The 13,287-nt window shown below is 42.2% G+C and overlaps 1 long non-coding RNA gene across 1 annotated transcript; it reads left to right on the top strand.

Annotated features, from left to right (window-relative positions):
- Positions 1 to 1,104: 1,104 nt before the first annotated feature.
- LOC114159141 (uncharacterized) lies at positions 1,105 to 5,917 on the top strand. The gene is made up of 5 exons (XR_003598550.1): positions 1,105 to 1,404; positions 2,268 to 2,456; positions 2,526 to 2,864; positions 4,205 to 4,338; positions 5,399 to 5,917. It is a non-coding gene; the product is annotated as an uncharacterized LOC114159141 (long non-coding RNA).
- The last annotated feature ends 7,370 nt before the right edge of the window (positions 5,918 to 13,287 follow it).

Here is a 13,287-nt window from a genome sequence, read left to right as displayed (position 1 = left end):
TTCATGCTGCTTCAGAATTTGTTGCTGAAAAATAAAGACTGAAAACTTTAAAGTCAGAAGATGCTTTAAAGGTGCAACAGTTTTTTGAGCTATAGTGGGTATTTATCACGGAAATAACTTTACATTTCTGTTTGCTGAGACCTTTCCAACTTAATGCAGAACATCATCCATCAAGAAGCTGTTAAAAAGATGCTCTACATGTGTTTATTTACCATTTATCTTTCAAGCAAGTCATCAATAATCATCTGGATATTAATAAAGAACAAAGTAGGTATGAAAACAATTAATCAGTTTGTGATTAATTATTATTTATTAGTTCCAATTGATTAATAGACCTTCTTTCAGTGTTGTAGTTTATCTCCAATCCAGTAGAGGGCGCCATAGGTCATGCCAGTTGATATAGAAACAAAGATGGTGGCAGGATTCCAGAGAAACGGTCCAAACAAAGTCCGGTATGGGAGGTTAAAAGCACTCAATGAGTTTATGATTTGAAATATAAACACTCGCCAATCTAAAAGTTTTCTTTTTTATTGTATTTTATAAAAAGTCTATGTTTAATAATGTAAGAAAACCTGATTATCCTGACAGTATTTAACACAACTGACACAAAATGTACAAATGTTATATATTTTTATTAACTACCATTAAATATTTTTTTCCTGCGTTTATTCTGTTGTTTTCTGTTTCAAAAGTGTCTCTCATATTTTCTTGCTGTGATAAAAAATACTTCATTTATGGTTTTTGAGCCCAAATGTTTGATATTTGAGTGTAGTTAGATAAAAAAAAGTGCAGTCCTTTTTCTTGCAGAGAAACATTTAAAGGGTTTTCCAACATGTTCGGAGTTTCTTCTCATTGCCAGTTTAGTTTACTTACATAAAAAGTTGATCAACTTGGTTGTGTTAATAATTTAGGGCAACCACAGTATTTCCTTTGGTGTCTTTATCCAAATGTAGCATCACAGAACGAAGCTTATAAAAACAGCCGTGCTGGAAGATCTTTAATTACCAAAATGTACTGAAATACTTCATCTTATGACTGAAAATCTTAGTTTCAAACCCACTTTATGAATTTAGCTCTACCAGCTTCCTTTAGTTCTTCTTTTCACTGAAGCAGAAACTCGCTGCTAGACGAAGTTAATTTCTCCTACACAGGATCCTGCTCCTGTTCCACCTTAGAAATGCTGGTTTTCCTCCAGGTTTTTCTGCCTTTGCTGCCAAGCAGCTCGTCTGGCAGCTCGTCAAACAGAAACGAGCTGCTGCCTCCCAGCAGTTTCTACTTTTTCCAGGATTGCTTCTGCAACGTTGAACTCTAAAACATCCCAGCAAGCAAAACAAGACAAGGATTTGGACGTTAAAAGTAAACAAATTGGGAAATGTTCCTTTCTGAGGACGGGAAAGAGAATCAGTAAGTACGTTGGAGCAGCAGAGCTGGTAAAGGCCTGGTGGGCTTTACAAAATTGACAAACAAGCGGTTATTGTTATGCTTTGGAGTCTAGTCTTTTCTCTAAATGTGCAACTTGATGCTTACAGGAGACCTTTTATGCTTATGGGCTTCACATAACATAACAACATGTAACATGTTTATTACATTATTTTTGCACAAAATAATGATTAGAAAACGAGATTTTAGTCTGCCCTGTTCTTCCTGAGCTGTTTTAGGGCCTCTGTCACTTTAAATCCAAATAGTCTGCTGCTGGTCACGCCCCCGAATTCAGCGACTACACACGCAAAAATAGCTGCAAACAGATGTGTAATTATACAACCATACATCTTTTAAAAAGCAGAAGTGGAGCCTCCTGCACAATCAACAAGAATAAAGTCAATGGTTTCTGGACGGTAAGTCAACAACAAAACTATTGTCTGTTCCTGCAGCCATTGTACAGCGGTAAAACAAGCTGACCAAATGTGCTGGAACTCAATGTGGGTTGCTAGGCAACGGTGCATTAAAATGGCTTGTTTTCCAGATGGCAAAAAAATGTACTTTTTGCCAAAAAAAACAACAAACGGCTGGTTGGGTTATTTTAATTTGCTTGGACTATTTTTTAAAAGCAGTTGAGACCCAAATGGAAGAACAAAAGTGTGAAAAATGTGAATTTTTAATAATAGTTCCTCTTTAATCTTTGCCTGAATTCTGATTCTATTACATGTGACTGAGCTTTGCTTTCATAATTGTTTGATCCTGGCTACAGCAGTGTGTGCTTACTGCCTGACGTGTAAAATGAGGATATAATTTCCTGATTTTGTCATATTTCTGCTCCCTCTATGTAGCATATTTTCATGGTTACACCCAAAAGACTGTTCAGGGCAGCAGGAGTCCATCCTCTCCTCTCCTCCCTCCCTTCTGTTCTCACTCCATTGCTTCCAATACAGAGAAGATAAATCACATGCCATGGAGCCATTGTTGTGAGGGGAAATAGATGGGCCATTTGTTGACAAAACTCATTTTCCCACTTCCAGGTAATAAAATACTCTCTGCTTGGGTTTTTTCCACTTCTACATTTTTTCTTATTGTTGTTGTTTTTGCAGATGCAGTTTGCTGGACAGGCCTTTCTTTCTGTGTCGCTGGTTTGTCTTCACAAATGTGTGTGTTTGGTGGAGGGACTGGTCAAAACACACACATCCATGAGCATGTCCTACTAAGACAGCCTCAACCTTTCACTCACACTTTCGGTATTGTCACACTTCGTAGATTTGGTTCGATTGGGGACAAAAATGTCAACTTTCGTTTCATTTTCAGCTGTTGTTCGCGTTTTGAAAAACTGTTCCCCTCCTCGCCTGTGGGGGCGCTGCACCGAGAACCTCTGAAGGAAACAACATGAAAACCTCCGGAGAAGATACTGAGCGCAACTTCGTTCTTCACAAAATGTAATCAAAACAGATTTTAGCGGTTGTAGGTTTTCTCTTTTCACTGCAAAAACACCAAATATCACCAAGTAAGTAAAGTTTCTAGTGCAAATATCTTACTACACAAAACTATCTTAGCCTACAAGTAACTTTTCAGCAACAAATAGGAGCTTGTTTTTAGTAAATAATTCCTTAATATTTAAAAAGTTCTAGTTCCACTGGCAGATTATTTCACTTATAACATCGGGAAAACGTTTTGTTGTAAGTGAATAATTTGACAAAGTGGAACTAGAACGTTTTCCTCAGTACTTTTTGCACAGTTTTAATGGCCACTTATTATGTTGTTTAATGCAGATTTTGCAAGAGTAGCACAATAGTAATTAGATGTAAGATTTTGTCACATAGATCCAGGCTCGTTTGGGAAACTTTTTTCCTTAACAATTGAAATATTTGAAAACTGCTTTTGTGAGTTAACTCTTTTTTTATTTTTAGCTTTACATCATGTTATAATGTTATTCCTTCAGTTTTGCTTTGATGCTTTCATGCATGTTTGAGAAATGCTTGAATCTCCATGGCAACCATTCAGCTGTGCAAAACGCCTGGTTGGACCTGAGCAGCAGTTTCCAAGCTACCGAGTTTCTGCCTCACAGCACACCTCTGCTCCGCTTTGCTCCTTCAGACTAGTAAGCTGCAATTAGCAAACATCTGCTGAACTCATTATTCGAGCTACTTCTCAGTAAAAATGTGGTTAAAAGGTTAATAGAGGAGAGATGTTGTGATGTTTCAGAAAGAAGGACTTTTTAAAGAGACAGAGACACAATTTCAATGTGTTAAATAGCAAAGTCAACTTACTTTTAAGTCATAATTGATATATATATTGCATCTTTATATAGACACATTTTTATTTAGTTTACTTTATGGTGCTATAAAATGGCTCTATATGCCTGGAAAATGCATGATACTGCCCCTTTAAAGTGTGACAAATAGCAAATCTGAAAGAACCCGAATTGCACAATGTATGTGTGCTAACTGGTCGAAAACATAATTTAAGATTAGTAACGTCCTAGTAAAGCTTCATAACCTTTCCTTGTTTACGAATAAGGAAAAGATTTTTTAAATGAAATTAAACAGAGACTTTAACCTCCATTTGAACTCATCCTCCAGGTGTTTCAGCCTCTGGTTTTAACTAACAGATCTTATCCTCATAAACCCGTCTGAGTCCCAAGATACTGTCATGAAGATCCAAGAGCTGTGTGTGTTTTTCATGCCAGTTTGTGCCAGCAGCACAAAGGCTGGATGCCATCAGCAGGTTTGCAGCCGGAGCTTCCAGCGAGTCGTAATGAGAGTGGATGTTGTTTCAGGGTCTCGTGTTGCTGCAGCCTGGGAGGCCTCTGAAGTGAAGCGAGCTGCTGAGTCACAACCCTCTGAACTCACAGTGAACTTCTCTCTGCTTCCACCATTCTTCTGGACTGACGCAGACTCATTTTTCCTTCAAGTAAGTATTGATCTTTCCATCCTGCAGCTGCAGCTTCGAATAGATCACAAGAAAGCGACAGAAAGACCGCTGTAGCAGGGAGATGGTGGCTGGTTCACAACTGGGGTCAAAGTTGACTGAAGCCAAACAGAGTCACCGGATCACAGCCGTGTTAACGCAGTGGCACTTTTACCAAATGCTGTTCCTACTCTGGAGTTATAAATATTATTTTAAAATATATTGAAGTAGTGCTGCTCTTTCTTTAGTATAATTTGTGGTATTCTCCACCCCTGATCCTAAGGTTTTTTTTTTTAAATGCAGACATTTCCTTTGATTTGCTTTATTTAGTTCTGAATGTTTCCAAATCCCGTCTGATTAAAGTTGATGCTTTGTAACAGCTACCATTTTTGGTAACACTTTATTTGAAGTGGTGTGCATAAGGCTGACACAACGTCATGAATGTTTATGACGTTGGTCATGAAGTGTCATTCGGTAAATAATAACATTTTTATTGCAAAGTGGCACTAAAAGTATTAGTTTCACTGGCAAATTATTTCACTTATAGCATGTGAAAAATGTCTTGTTACAAATTAAATAATCTGCCAATGGAACTAGAATTTGGTTGCTAGGTAACGGGCTGGGCTTGGCTGGCGTTGCTAGGTAACGGCGCCAGTTTAAATAGAACGTTTTCAGAAATATTAAGGAATTATTTACTTAAAACAAGCTCCAATATCTTGCTGATAAGTTACTTTTAAGTTAGTTTTGTCTCATTCTAAGTGTGCTAGAAACTAGACCAACAAAATACTTGGTAAGATTTTGTGTTTTTGCAGTGCAGTTAAACACAATAAACTTTACCTTTAGTAAATAACAATTAATGTAGAAAATTTTGTCTAAATTTTCTACATTTTGATTTTTAACACATGCAAAGTGATAAACCCGTCTTCTACAAATACACTGTGTATTATATAAACTACAAGACCACAGGATGTTTTGCCTGCAGTTGTCTTGAATTTAACACGCTCCAGTTTGAGTTTCTGAGGTTTTCCATACGTTAAACTCAGCTTACATCTTTTTTCTGCAGACATTTCATCTGAGCTTCGTGGTCGGGGTCACTACTGCAGTTCATCATCCCTTCTTTGTGCCAGTGAGATGGATTTATGTCTGTGCTGACTAAGCATTGCCCCATGGTCGTTCCTGCCCAGTCAAATGCCACGGCGTCTCGTGAAGGATTAATCACGCTCAGACACACACACCCTCACCGCCAAGCTCAGGAAAACAGGAGGAAAAGGGGTGTGTGTGTAAGCACTCTTCCTCACACACTCTAACTTACGGGCAAAGTTTCACAAGCTGTTACATGTCCCTAACAGGGTGGAGATTTCGTCTTTGAAGAGATTCCCAAACATGTTGCTGCAAAAGCTTGACTAATATTACCAATTGAAATATAAAATACAAAGCTACAGTAGTTGCTATAGTCGTTACACTGAAAAAATGCAAAATCTTATCAGAATTTTGATAACCATGCATGGTTGTCTGTATGTTGTTTTTAAATTTCTTTTTAGAAAAAAAAAAGTACTTATTTTTTTTAAATACTGGCGGAAAAGATTTGGGATTTTTTTTTTTAAGAAAGAAAAACCTTTTTTAGAAACTAAAACTTTTTCCAAAAAAAGTATTTGTCATGTTGGACGCTATTCGCTTAACCCACATGCAGAACACAAACAGGAGATGGAGGAATCAGATAAATAAAATTTATTGATGAACAGATCAACAGTAGTGAAGTGTGAGTTAGATCGGCCCCCACTGGATCCGGGGCATTAGTGATCTGAGGACTGGAGAGATGACAGGTAAGTGGGTAGTTGGAATTATGGGGGAGGAGGAATGGAGCGGGCTTACTGGGAGAGATGAAGAAGTTTCGCCAGGGAGGTAGGTTGTAGAGAGGCTGGAGTCCGGGGGCTTGCACAAGAGAGGAGTTCCGATGGCGGGGAATAGTCGGAGGGCAGGCAGGTAGTCGGACCGTAGTCAAACGAGGGACGGTTCCACGGGAGGAATCCTGAGAGAAGGTCAGAGGAAAAAAGGTTCAGATTAGCAGAGTACATGAATAAATTCTCAGAGAACTAAGCTCAGAGGGGCTCAGGGTACCAAAACAGGTATACACTCCGGCGCCGGCAAACTGGCCACCCGCTCCTCTTATACTGGTGTTGATGAGGCTGATAACGCACAGGTGCGCGGTGACCATCCTCCTCCAGAAGCCTCCTTGTGGCTCCCCCTGGTGGACAAAACAGCTCTCTACAAAAACTCCAGCCTCTAACAGTACCCCCCCCTAACGGACGCCACCAGGCGGTCCCAAAGAAACAGAAGGCAAAGAAGAACGGTACTCAGTTATCAGGGCCGGATCCAAGATGAAAGAACCGGGCACCCAAGAATGTTCCTCCGGGCCATAGCCCTCCCAATCGACGAGGTACTGCCACCCGCGACCTCGCCGACGGGAGTCCACGACCCGGCGGACAGTGTAGGCTGGGTGCCCATCCACGTCTCGGGCGGGGGGAGGGGGCTTGGAGGGAGGGCATAGAGCACTGGTCCGGACTGGTTTAACTCGGGAAACGTGGAATGTGGGGTGAATGCGCATGGAGGAAGGCAGGCGAAGACGGACAGCGGTGGGACTGAGGACGGATTCAATTTTGTACGAACCAATGTACCTGGGGGAGAGTTTTTTAGACATTGATTTCAAGGGAATGTCACGAGCAGAGAGCCACACCTTTTGCCCGGGGGCGTAATGAGGGGCGGGAACCCTCCTCCGGTCAGCGTAGCGGCGATTCTGTTCAGCGGTGCGGTTGAGAGCGGAGATGGTTGCATTCCAGATGTGTCTACATCGACGGACGTGATGTCGAACAGAGGTGACCGCTATCTCTTTCTCATCCGAAGGGAAGAGAGGGGGTTGGTAGCCCAAAGAAACCTCAAAGGGCGAGAGACCCGTGGCTGCGGAGATGTGTGTGTTGTGTGCGTATTCAACCCAGGGCAGGAACTGGCTCCAGTCAGATGGATTGGTGGACGTAAAGCACCTTAGGGTTGACTCGAGCTCTTGATTCATTCTCTCCGTTTGCCCATTAGATTGGGGATGATATCCCGACGTCAGGGTGGGTTTAGCATCAAGAGCCGAGCAGAAATGCCTCCAAACTTGTGACGTGAACTGGGGGCCGCGGTCTGACAGGATCTCCTGAGGAATGCCGTGGAGTCGAAAAACATGTTTAATAAGAAGTTGTGCCGTCTGGAACGCCGTGGGGAGTTTTCTGAGAGGGATGAGATGGCAGGATTTAGAAAAACGATCTATCACAGTGAGAATAGTGGTCATACCTCTGGAAACTAGAAGTCCGGTAACGAAATCTATGGAGATGTGTGACCAGGGGCGTCTAGGAATGGGTAAAGGTTGAAGAAGGCCTGCTGGTGGTTGGTGAGATGGCTTATTTCTGGCACAGACGGAACAGGCAAGTACGTAATCCTTTACATCTTTGTGTAATGAAGGCCACCAGAAGCGGCGATTTACCAGGGCTGTGGTACGACTGACCCCGGGGTGTGCAGCGAACTTAGCTGTATGTAACCAGTGGATGAGGCGGGCACGGACAGAAGTGGGTACGAAGATGCGATCAGCGGGACCGGTGCCGGGATCTGGTTCAGCTTGCTGTGCATGACGAATCACGTCTTCCATCTCCCAGGTAACAGAGGCAACGGTGCAGCTGGGTGGAAGAATGGTGGTGGGAGTCTTCCCAGAGTCGTCTGGAGAGTATAATCTGGACAATGCATCGGGTTTGACATTTCTGGAACCGGGGTGAAAAGAAATAGACAGGTTAAATCTAGAAAAGAACAGTGACCAGCGGGACTGACGGGGATTGAGTCGTTTGGCAGACTGGAGGTAGGCTAAGTTTTTATGGTCCGTCCAGACTAGCACTGGGTGTTCAGCACCCTCCAGCCAATGCCGCCACTCCTCCAGCGCCAGCTTGATGGCTAGTAACTCACGATCGCCCACATCGTAGTTACGTTCAGCTGGTGACAGTCTGCGAGAAAAAAACGCACAAGGATGAGTCTTCTTGTCAATGTCGGAGAATTGAGATAGTACTGCTCCGACTCCTGATTCAGAGGCGTCCACCTCCACTATAAACTGTCTATTAGAATCGGGTTGAATGAGAACCGGCGCCTGAGCGAAAAGTGATTTGAGGTGGAGAAAAGCCCTTTCAGCTTCGGGTGTCCATTCAAACGGTATTTTGGTGGAAGTGAGAGCGGTGAGGGGTAGGGCCGTTTGGCTGTAGTTTCGGATAAAACGTCTGTAGAAGTTAGCGAAGCCCAAGAATCTCTGCAACTGTTTGCGGGTCTGCGGTACTGGCCACTCCAACACTGCTTTGATCTTTTCTGTTGTTGGCCTTACCTGCCCGCCCTCGAGTATGAACCCTAAAAACGTCACCGATGTTTGGTGGAACTCGCACTTTTCAGCTTTAACAAAAAGCTTATTCTCTAAGAGACGTTGAAGGACCATCCGGACATGTCTCTTGTGTTCTGCAATGTTCCTGGAAAAAATAAGAATATCATCGAGATAAACAAAGACGAAAATGTTGAGAAAGTCTCGGAGAACATCATTAACTAGGGCCTGAAAAAAGGCTGGGGCGTTGGATAAGCCAAAGGGCATAACTAGATACTCGAAGTGACCTAGAGGGGTCTTGAATGCAGTCTTCCATTCATCCCCCTGGCGGATGCGGAGCAGGTGATAAGCATTCCGTAGGTCCAGTTTTGTGAAAACTGTGGCACCATGAACAGGTTCTAGAGCGGACGAGAGAAGAGGTAATGGATACTTGTTTTTAACTGTAATCAAGTTCAATCCTCTATAATCAATGCATGGTCTTAACGATCCATCCTTCTTCCCTACAAAAAAAAATCCCGCTCCTAAAGGAGAGGATGAGGGACGTATGATGCCTGCAGCCAAGGAGTCCTTAATATAGGTCTCCATGGCCTCTCGTTCGAGACGGGAGATGTTATAGAGGCGACTGGATGGTAAAGGGGCTCCGGGGAGGAGATCTATTGCGCAGTCATAGGGTCGATGAGGGGGAAGTGAGAGCGCTTTAGTCTTACTGAAGACTGGTGCTAGGTCCCGATACTCCGCAGGGATTAGGGACATGTCGGAAGGATCTACCTCCTGCGTAACCGCCTGTGGTGAGCTTGGAGGCACTGCAGAGCAGAGACAAGCTGAGTGACAGCGGAGAGACCAGGATTCAATATGCGAGTCTGCCCAGTTTATATGAGGGTTATGCTTCTGAAGCCAATCGAATCCCAGGACTATAGCGGCGGTAGCTGACGGAAAGACAAAAAAAGAAATCAGTTCACTGTGGTTACCTGAAATGACTAATCCTAGTGGTTTAGTTTTGTGAGTTATTGGCGGTAGAAATTTACCGTCTAGGGCGGTAACGCAGAGAGGAACTGAAAGGGGAATGGTTTCAATTGCCATCTGTTTGACTAAGGTGGAATCTATGAGATTCTGTTCGCACCCAGAATCTATGAGTACGGAAAAATTTAAAGAATCATTTTTGACAAACAGAGTGGCAGGGAGAAGTAGTCGAGGAGAATCTCTCTTTTCTTGTTTTAACTGGCCCGCCAGCCTCCTCTCATCTACTGACGGGCCGGGCCTTTTGCCCGACTAGGACAGGCAGCAATGTAATGGCCTGACGACCCGCAGTACAGACACAAATGGGAACTCAGCCTCTTTTGCCGTTCCTCAGGAGTCAGTCGAGCTCGCCCAATCTGCATGGGTTCTGGTTCTGACCGGGTCTGTGAGGGAGACGGAGGTTGAGATAATTGTGACACTGGAGAAAGAGCAAACTTCACAGGTGGACTCTTCCTGGTCCTTTCTTTATTACGATCCCTCATGCGGTTGTCTAAACGAATAGCGAGGGAAATTAAGTCGTTCAGAGAGTTTGGTTCATCTGTAGTGGCTAGTTCGTCCTTTAGTGACTCATTAAGGGCTTGAAAAAACATGCTCTTCAGAGCCCGTTCATTCCATCCTGCCCTGATCCTGAAATCTACAGCAAAATCTGCCACAGATCTTGGCCCCTGTTTAATAGACCATAGATTTCTAGAACTAGAGGTGTTATCGGGTTCTTGACAGAAAGTCTGTTTAAACTCCACCAGGAACTCGTCAAACGAGCAGCCAAAATTGGATGGATCTTTAAATCTAGCCTCTGCCCAATCCAGAGCTCTCCCTGACAGATGAGAAATTATGTATGAAATCTTAGCTCCATCATGAGCAAAACTCCGTGGAGAGTTATTAAAAGCTAGGGAGCATTGTAAAAGGAATCCCCCACAACGATTGATTTCACCTGAGTATTTCTCTGGGTTGGGCGGGCGAGTCTCAGAAAACCCGGGATGGACTGGAGGTGATGGATCTGGAGCCGAGTCTGGATTAGGAACTGGATTGGGAGCTGGAGCGGCGCCGGCAGCAGCGCCCTGTTGAAGAGCCCTTTGTAACAGGTTAGCCAGGTTGTCCAAACGCTGGTTGGTTTCATGCTGTTGGTTGCCAAGGATCCTTAACGCTGCCTCATGCGATTGAATGAGTGAGTTTTGTTCTGCTACCGTTCTCCTGAGTGCTTCCGCTGGGTCAGTATGCTGGCCGGAGTGTTCTGTCATGTTGGACGCTATTCGCTTAACCCACATGCAGAACACAAACAGGAGATGGAGGAATCAGATAAATAAAATTTATTGATGAACAGATCAACAGTAGTGAAGTGTGAGTTAGATCGGCCCCCACTGGATCCGGGGCATTAGTGATCTGAGGACTGGAGAGATGACAGGTAAGTGGGTAGTTGGAATTATGGGGGAGGAGGAATGGAGCGGGCTTACTGGGAGAGATGAAGAAGTTTCGCCAGGGAGGTAGGTTGTAGAGAGGCTGGAGTCCGGGGGCTTGCACAAGAGAGGAGTTCCGATGGCGGGGAATAGTCGGAGGGCAGGCAGGTAGTCGGACCGTAGTCAAACGAGGGACGGTTCCACGGGAGGAATCCTGAGAGAAGGTCAGAGGAAAAAAGGCTCAGATTAGCAGAGTACACGAATAAATTCTCAGAGAACTAAGCTCAGAGGGGCTCAGGGTACCAAAACAGGTATACACTCCGGCGCCGGCAAACTGGCCACCCGCTCCTCTTATACTGGTGTTGATGAGGCTGATAACGCACAGGTGCGCGGTGACCATCCTCCTCCAGAAGCCTCCTTGTGGCTCCCCCTGGTGGACAAAACAGCTCTCTACAAAAACTCCAGCCTCTAACAGTATTGTTGTCTACAATTTTTTTTCTAGACAAAAAATGCATAAAAAAACTTTTTTTAAAACTGAAAAAAAGTTGTTTTTTTGTTGTTTCTAGTGCAAATATCTTAGTGCAGCTGAAATAAGACAAACTAATTTACCAGAAACTTTTCAGCAAAATATAGAGGCTTGTTAAATTCTTAATATTCATGAAAAAGTGCTGGCAGATTATTTCACCTGCAATATGGGAAAAATGTGTCATCATAAGTGAAATAATCTGCCAGTGGAATAAGTATTTTCAATTCAATATAAATATTGCAAGTAATATAAAACAAGCTTATTTGTGAGTTAATTTTGACACATTTCAAGTCCATTAAGAGATTTGCACTAGAAACTAGACCAACAATACTTGGTAATATTTTGTGTTTTTGCGTGTTAAACCTCATCATAATATAAAGATTAACTGTGAAATGCAGAAAAAAAGGTCAGAAGGTTTTCAAAATGTCTTTTATATTAAATGAGTTTGAAAAAATTAATTTATTTCAGCAATTTAATTCACTAAGTGAAGCACATTACAAAGATTTATTACACAAAGACTCATGTTTTATGGCTTTTATTTCTGATTGATGATTTTCCTCTTACAGCAAATGAAAACTCAACATTTAAGATAAAATGTTTTTTGACGGAAGAGGGTTACGGTTACTGAAAACAAAAATTCTCCAATAATTCTTATTTTTTAATCTGGAAAACTAGTTACATCAGTACACATAATCTAATTTATTCAGCATGACTGCATAATCCAAAAATGTTGCACACCTCTGCTAGTGCGGGAACAATTAATTGGATTAATCGAGATGAATCGATTATTGAAATAATCATGAAATAGTTTAACTGGAGTAAACAGACAGAAGATAAAGCTAAAAACATCAGAGCAGTAAAAATGTCAAAAATTTACAAAAATATATACATTTTACATTTAAGATTAAGAAAGTATTTTTCCGTAAATACGTCGTACCCATAACATTTAAAGTGGTTTCATTTTAGCTTAACCTGGTTTAAAAATGAAAAAATACCCTGAAAACTGAATGTTTTTATGGATCAGTCAGAAACGATCATAAACATCAACAGAAGACAATAAATCCAACTTCTGTTTTTAAATGTCTTATTTTAAAACCTAAGAATTGAAATAAAATCTTAATTCTTCAAAAATGACAAGGAAAACATTCATGCAAAAGTAGAAGTTGTGTTTTTCAAAAGGCCATGAAACCTTTTTTATGGTTTATGGCGAATGGATATTAGAGCAGAGATTTTAACTTTTCCCTGAGTTTTCTGTCCATTCATGTGAAACGCTTTACAGTGTAACTCTGGTTGATATATGAGTGATGCAATTGGATTACATTTCATTGCATACTTCATCAACTCTGTCCTCAACTCTTATGACTCCTGATTTAAGGGGTGCACACAAGTCTGCATTAATATGTTTTCATTATTATGACCTTTAGCTTTAGCAGTAGATCTTCCTCAGCGCTCTCTCCCTGAGGATATTCCTGACTACAGAGAAAAACCTGAGTTATGGTGGAAACTGTGGGTATTTATGAGGCTTGGAGCTGCAGCTGTAAAAGCCGCTTCGCCACAAACAAATGATTCATGATTGCACTCCGGCGTCCAAAAAGACGGATGATTAGGAAGAAAGCAAACAGCCAAGA

This window comes from Xiphophorus couchianus, chromosome 15 (genome assembly GCF_001444195.1).
Source record: "Xiphophorus couchianus chromosome 15, X_couchianus-1.0, whole genome shotgun sequence".
In the NCBI taxonomy this organism is placed as follows: Eukaryota; Metazoa; Chordata; class Actinopteri; order Cyprinodontiformes; family Poeciliidae; genus Xiphophorus; species Xiphophorus couchianus.
The sequence above is the reverse complement of the archived record's forward strand: the minus strand, read 5'-3'. Positions and strand labels throughout refer to the sequence as shown.